Raw genomic sequence first — 8,466 nt, forward strand, 5'->3', positions numbered from 1 at the left:
GATTAACATGATGAATGGAACATTACCACACATATTATAAACATTGAATGTAAATGGCCCAAATGCCCTACATAAAATATATAAATTGACAGAATGGGAAAGAACACAAAATCCAAATATCTGTTGCCTTCAAGAGGCCCACTTAACTCACAAAGACTTCTATAGATGAAAGATAATGGGATGAAAAAATACTCCATACAAATGGAAACCAAAAATAAGCAGGAACATTTTTATATCGGATAAAATAGCCTTTAAATTAATGACAGTGAGAAAAGACAAAAACAATTCCCTCAGATTTTTTGAAAGTGATTTCTGTAGTATCTTATATACAAAATACAAAGTAGAATGATTGAAAATAAATGACGTACTTATAGGATCTTGTCTGAAAATAATCATAGCATGCTATGAAGCAGCTGGTTCTAGGTGTTCTATCCTCCTACCAAGAATTTCTGGTATCTTCCGTAATAAGGAGCATATATTTATTCATGTCACCCACTCCTCATGACTTCGTTGTTCAATAATTACTAGGTATATGCCTCAGGCAAGTTGTGCTTATAGTGTTAGACTTTTTCACTGCATAAAGATAAAAAAAACTTTCCAAACTTTGTTTAGATTATATCATATTTTTTGTTATCTAATCAGGTTTTAGACTAGCCCCAGTGATCACTCTTAACAAGATGAAATATTATAAATATTGAGCTAGTATAACTATGGAGAATGGTATTCCTAGGCATAATATCAGAATCTTTAAATTTCCTATCCTAAGTCACAAAGGTTGGCTTTGTCTTGATATGATAGTTTTCCACTGAAGTTAAAATTTTAGTGCTATGTTACAGTCTGAGCAAGTTGAACATTTATTTCTACGTATCCACTCTTTTAAAATATTTCTGCAATCCATCTGGGTTAACTTCTGATTCTTGTCTTCTGATATAGACATTAACAAGAAGTCATCAAGCTGTAGTACTCTTATTTCATGCAGCCTTTATGATTCCCTGCTGATTTGAAAGCAGTTCTGTAATGACTGTTCTCTTTTAGTCAAAATGGTAAAACACACACTAGTAGTATCAGAGAGTATGGGGAAATTTGCCCAAGGTCCCACCTTTGGAAACATCTCAGGGTCACCACAGGGATAATTGGAATTGAGATATTTAGCTCTCAATAATCATTTCAAGCCTCCAAATCACATTTATCTTCTAAACCAACCAGACTGGAGTATCACAGGTTTTATCTATAGGGTATATAAATTCATGTTCTGCCGGGGATCTGAGGTCCCTGTTCACAGCTGTTACTGCTGTCCAAAGTAGATGTCATGGGTTTGGAGTTTTGGCCAAGGACTTTCCAGGAGCTCGATCTATTCAGGAGACAACCCACAATCTAAGCGCTCTTGGCCTCAGATATCTATATGTTTCTATTCACCAATCATCTCTCTTGCAGTCACATTTTATTGTTAAGTCAGGTTTTCACTCTATTTCCCAAGCTGGAGTACAGTGGCATAATGAAGGCTCACTGCAGCCTCCAACTCCTTGGCTAAAGCACATTCATTCCTGTAGTAGCTGGAACTACAGGGATGTGCCACCACACCCGGCTATTTTATAAAAAAAAATTTTTTTTGTAGAGACAAGGTCTCTATGTTGCCCAGGCTGGTCTCAAATGGAGAGGCTCAAACAATCCTCCTGACTTGGTCTTTCAAAATGCTAGGATTACAGATGTGAGCCACCATGACCAGCCGACACATTTAATAAACCTGCCATATATATTTTGAGTTCTAATGGACATCTATCAATTGCTGATAAATTGATCAATTGACTTCTTTTATGATAACCTTTATATCAGTATGGATTTAAATCACTTAGAATTTCTATAGTTATTATGTTCAAAGGATCCCACTAATCCTGTCAATTGTTTTCTTCCCCCATCTCACATTAAAATCAGTCTTTGTATACTTGATGTAACCTACTAATTGTTAGTACTTCAATAATTTTGTTCAAAGCTATAATATACTTCTTCATGTTAACTAAATTTCTGACATTAATAACAAAATCAAGGTTCCTGACCCTGCAGCTACATAGAGGATATCTCTAATTTTTTGCTTTTTTTACATTCGTGAAGTATAGAAATTGTCACAGTAAATTTGTCCTCCTAATCAAGTTTTCCTTCTATTGTAGTATATGTATTAACTACTTTTATAGTCTCTGTCCCCACCCCCAAAGGATGGAATATCTATCCTCTGTCTATATCTATATCTATATTTATATTTATATTTACATCTATATCTATACCTATATCTATAACTATCTATATATCTAATCTATCTTGCTATCAAAGACAGATACTCCATATAGATGCAATTTTTAAAAAACATATGTGGACTTTCTTTTCTAAAAAATCATGGCCTTACATCTTGTAAAAATAGTATCTGATCTCATTCAGTCATTACTAATTGACTTCACTTTACCCGGCTTCTAAACTGTTATCAACATTGTCCCATCAAGCTTCCTGGTGTTTGCCTTAATTTTCTCTTTCTGATACTCAAGTCTATATATCTGTTTATTTTTCAGATATTTGAGTGTCTATTTTCTACTTTCTCTAAATATTCAGACACATACCTTCTTATTTATAACATACTCTTCCAAATGTATGTCATATGTTTGAATGTTAATAAAAGATTTTACAGAACATCTCTATGTTGATTGTATTATACTACTGGAACTCAGTATTTAATGTGATTGAGAAATATGTTATGAAATAGATTGTATTTCATCACTAGTTGTAACTTATAATGGAAACAAGTGGGTGAAGTTCCAGCCTTGGCTATAGTGTAACTTTGGAATTATTTTAGTTAATATAGCAAGTTGACATTTTAAAAATCCTTTTTGTTTCAAAGTATACTCTGCTCACCAAGAGTAGCCAGAAAAGAAATAAATAAACGAATGGTATTAGGAATATGGTTTACAGAAGTGGATTAGTGGTAGCCACAATCTAGACCAAAGTATGACTCAGTGGTTAATTTCCAAAGCAGTAGAGAAGAAAACAATGGAAAATATAAGGATTAATGTTTACTTTATCCTTGGTCTTGGTATGAAAGAATTTCTATTAAAGACAAATTTCTTGTGTCACTTTATGTTATTACCATCATCCTCTGAAAAAAAGAAAGGAGAAATTATCTCCGTGGTGTGTGATTCACCTAGCAGACCTAATATATTAACAGTTTATAAGCACAATCTTGTCAGAAAATGTCAGTATGTTCCATCACTTTATCTTGAGGTGCTTCAATATGATCAGAGGGGATCTAGTGGCTTTCAGTTAATTGTATAGATCTTAATAAACTCTCAATCCCAGATACTCCTGTAATAATTTCACAGACAGAAAAATAAGATAAAGTAGAGAATTCAGCAGATTTTCTTCTCTCTCTTGGACTTGTTTCAGGGTAAAACCTTTTTGCTGAGTGAATGTTTTGGCTCTCCTGATACAAACTTTCCCACAGGATATCTGATGCATGATTTAGGAATATGTGACAGTGGTAGAAAGGGTGTAGTGAAAGGAATGATAGGAAACTACCAAGCCAATCTGGTCCTCATGTTTACTCATTTTATTAGCACTGTTATCAACAACAAAATACTTCCATCTAAATTCTGGTATTCAAAAAAGTGTATTACCAGAGGGCATCTATAACTTTCTATTCATGCAATAAGATTATTTCATTATCTATTACTGAATCTACTAGCAAGCTAGCTTAGACATTACGGCAAAAATGCATTGTTATGCATTGTTTAGCTCATTGTATTTCTACACTTGCTGTATCTTTTTTCGTCAAAAATATACGTTCATAAAAAATAATATTCATTCCAGACGTATTTTAGCGAAGGATACCATTTTGAGTTCGGTGTAAGAGTGTAGCTTCTATCAGTGGGTTTCAGTCCTAACCACACTTTAAAAAAATGAACAATGGTTCAAGGATTTCTTGATAGCATAACAGGAGCTCATTCCCACAGCAATGATTTCCTCAACCTGCAGAGCCTTACCATGGTATCCTGGTTAAATTCTAATTTGTATAATTAAATTCTGCCTGCAAATCTGACTACTTACAGTTTCCAGCCCTTTTTGCAATCTTCTGTTATTTCCTGTTTTGCCTTGATGGCTGCTGTGCCCTGTGGAACAGAGGTTGCATAATGGGACAGGAAATTATTCACTCTGCTTCTCTTACAGTTGTGGTGGCATAGCAGTCTCCAGCTCTATTTTTCCTTTCAGTGTAAAATTTGTGAAGTAGAATACCATTCCCTTGTTCTGGTCTGCTGGAAAAAACAAATTTAATGAGAATCTGTACCCATTCCATTTCTATTAAAATATGTATTTGTCTAACTGCAATTTAAAATACATAAAATATAGTGTACTTATTACAAATTTTAAGCAAAACTTTCAAAATTGATGCTTTTCAAAATAAATGAGTTATCAGCTTCAAATAGCACTTGATTTTCATAATTTGGACATGTACAATTGCTATGTTTGTACAAATCTATACATAGTATGTGTAATTAATATACACTGCATGCATAAATAAAGACTCAGAAAGATTATATAATTACTTTTGAAGGCAGATGTCTATATTTTTCCTAGACATATTTTAGTGGCTCTAGTATCAACTCATTTTCTTTCTCAATGGTCATTCTGAAGAGAAACCAATATGTTTCACACATGACAGTACACCCTATCCCACCTCTTCCCTCATAGTTTGGCTCTAGAAATTAGACTCTGTTGAAGTCTAATTCAAAAAGCAGTGTATGGGGTAATTAAGTACAATTTGCCTTTCTTTCCTGCAAAGATAAACCATAGTTTGTATGGTATTCTAAAATAAAATTTTAAAAAATTAAGTATACTAAAAGTACCATATGCATAAATAGGAAGTTCCATCAGGATTTGAAGAAAGGTATTATTATCAAATAAAATATATGGGTTTCATCAAAGGTTAATATTTCACCATAAAAACCTATGAGTAATATTAAAAATGAATACTTTTGAAGTGAAATAGTATTTAAACATTTTAAAGAACTACAGTTATACAATTAACATCAGCTCAAATTTATTTTCTAACTGAATTTTCTTTATGGTAAACAATTCAAGTTAAAAAATAAAAGTTATAGATTTTTTAAATCTTGAAACTTGAGAATGTTGAACAAAATATAATTTTCTTCCAAATAAAGATGTATCTATGATCTTAGAGGGAAAAATTATTTTCTATTTTTATTCAGGGAGTACCTGTGTAGATTTGTTACACAGGAATGTTGTATGATGGTGAGGCTTGGATGTCTAGTGGGCCCATCACTGAGATGGTGGACATGGTACCCAGCGAGAAGTTTTCAGGCTTTATCCCCTCCTCCCTTCCCTCTTTATGATTGCCTCAGTGTCTGTTGTTCCTATCTTTGTGCCCACGTGTGCCTACAGTGCTTAGCTTCTGTTTATTAGGAAGAACAGATGGTATTCGGTTTTCTGTTTCTGTAATAATTTGCTCAGGATGATGACCTTTAGCTGCATCCATGTTGCTGCAAAGGACAAGATTTTGTTGTTTTCTATGGCTACATAGAAAAAAAAAAATAAGTGTGTGTGTGTGTGTGTGTGTGTGTGTGTGTGTGTGTACACATGCATTCTCTTTCCACTCCATTTGAATGCATGGAAGCATATATTCAGATTGTAGTCTTCAGGAAAACTTCAAGGCTCTCTTAACTCACTTAAAAGAAATTCTTTTATGGGTCAAGTTAAAAACCAGTGGCATATGTTATATCATTGTATGAGTCAATTGTGCTGTTGCTGTTGTTGTTGTTTGTGTTTTTTTATAGAAGTAACTGGATAACAATATATACTTCTTGCTTTATTTTTTTTCCTTCAATATGTTTAAATAAGCTGAATTTGCAGGCATCACGCATTTGGGCAGCATCTCTGTGCTAATAAAATCAACCGCAAGCCCAGAATAGGATCCAAAGGAGAAGACATATCACTGACTTTTGCTTACATCTATCACGAAAGGGAAAGGGAACACTATCAAGAATCACATTCGATCCCATGCAGCCTACCAGAATAAAAACTCTTCTGTACTTCTTGAATGCCTGGAAGATAGATAGATAGATAGATAGATAGATAGATAGATAGATAGATGAAAATCAAACACCAGTGATAGTGGCTGTGGTAGACAACTTACAGAGGATCCAGTAACTTAACATATATGCAATCATCTGTTCTTTTCCACCGATAAGTGGCAGTAGCTCTTCTGTCATGATATTAGGATTCCTTATCATTAATTCTTATTTGAAAGAAACAATGACACTTTCTCGCCTGAAATAATGTCAACTTTCCAGCATCGGGTCCTTTGATAAATGCAGTAGTGTATGTGCATCAGTAAAGAAGTCCATTGAGTCAGACAGAACTCACATCTAAACCCCAGGTTCACTACATTCGGAGCCTGTTTTCTTTTATATACATTTTAGATAGCGATCTAACTCAAATTATTGTTGTAAGAAACATATTTAAGATATGTAATTGTTGAATGAAAGTAGTAAGTTATTATTTTATTTAATAAATTAACATGTTCACTTACGCAATTACATAATTATAATATTTATCAACACCAATAGTTTTAGTTTATTAAAACTATATTACTTGCAATGTATTTTGTCTAAGTCTGTATTGTAAAAGATCTTAAAAGGTAGGTTACACTAATCCCTTTGATAACCTGAGTATTTAACCTGAATATTTATTTTATAGATATATGACTTGCTAAATATCACCCCATCAGAGAGTGGCATACATGAAATAATTTAGCTTCTCCAATCAGAAGTAATTTTACAGGAACAAGTATCATTTACTTCTTTATTTTTTCTTTTATTTTTTTATTTCTTTCATTTTGGTGTAATGAAAAGTTTTTGACCTGGGCTTAAAATGTAGCCATTTAAAGCTCTATTAGATGGTTGTGGTTTAATACATTTTTCTATTATTTAGAATCACATTTTCTCAGTAAACACCCAACAAATCCATTATTTTATTGCAATCAAATTTATGTTTCATTTTGACAACTGTAGACATTTCTGATTTAATGACAGCTCTTGTCTATCTTTTCTTTCTACGGCATATATTTGTTAATTTTAGTTCTTTCATCTAGAGATATCAAAAAAAAGACCATTCATTATATAAAGATTTTTGGAGTGCCTGTTCTGGCTTTCTAGAGTTGATGCCACATTCTTAAAGCTCATTCCTTCACCCAAAGATATATGCATATATATGTTATATATATAACATATGATGCTATATATTATATATAAAAATATATACATATATACATATATATTTTATATGTAATATATAATACATATACCATATATATAATTTTTGAAAACATATATCCAACTCATGTATGGTCATGAAAAAATAATCAATAATTTTGAGACATAAATCATACCTGTGACACAAGAAAAATCTTTAAGTAAATGAAATTGAGACCAAAGAGAAAAGCCTAGTGATCTTTTCTTTAAATAGTGGTCAAATTGTTTTACTAGATTCTAAAAGAAGAGACATGAAAAGTGGTCACATACATATAAACCTCTGAGATTGTACTGAATATATCAATAATTAAATGAGAAGACCTGTAGTAAACACTGAGAAGATTATCTTGCATATCGTAAATATTTAAAATACTTTCATTTACTGAATTATACCTGAATAAGTCTAACAACACTCCATTTTCAGAGGTAGCAAAAAACAAGATTTAAGTATACCTGAATATAAGAAAAAAGATAGACCAATCTAGAAATGATAGCTTGTGACTAGTACAGAAAATTCGACTTTATCTCCTTACAAATGAGGTAAATGGAAAATATTTTAAAAGTAGTTACTATAGCTCGAAAACATACAAATATATATTTAAGTATTACTTGCATGCTCATCCATTTGACATATACTCAGTTTAAAATGTCTATGTCTATGTCTTTATAGCTACAAAAATTGTCATTAATATTAGTCTTTCCAAAGTATTGGTAAACTAATAAACAACGATTTTTCATTTTACTATGATAGAGATATTAACTTATCTTAATTCTTATGAGAGTAGAATAATATGATAGATAAATAATTTAGTTCTTAGTCTAAAAAATTAATAGCTACTTTTTTTCTCTGCTACACATCTATTTCCTTAGGTCACAAAGGTATTTCTGTTTTTTACTTTTTTTTTTATTTTTTAGTTGGAGTTTCACTCTTTCCCAGGCTGGAGTGCAGTGTCACACTCATGGCCACTGCAGCTTCTACCTGTTGGGCTTGGGCAATCCTTCTACCCCAGCCTTCCAATTAGCTGGAACTACAGACGCATGCCATCATGTTCAGCAAATTTTTATGATTTATTATAGAGACGAGGTCTCACCAAGTTGCCCAGGCTGAGTCTTGAACCCCCGGACTCAGGCAATCCTCTTGCCTCAGCCTCCCAAAGTG

This window comes from Carlito syrichta, unplaced genomic scaffold, assembly GCF_000164805.1.
Source record: "Carlito syrichta isolate Samal-C Ts95f unplaced genomic scaffold, Tarsius_syrichta-2.0.1 Scaffold302071, whole genome shotgun sequence".
NCBI classification, from domain to species: Eukaryota; Metazoa; Chordata; class Mammalia; order Primates; family Tarsiidae; genus Carlito; species Carlito syrichta.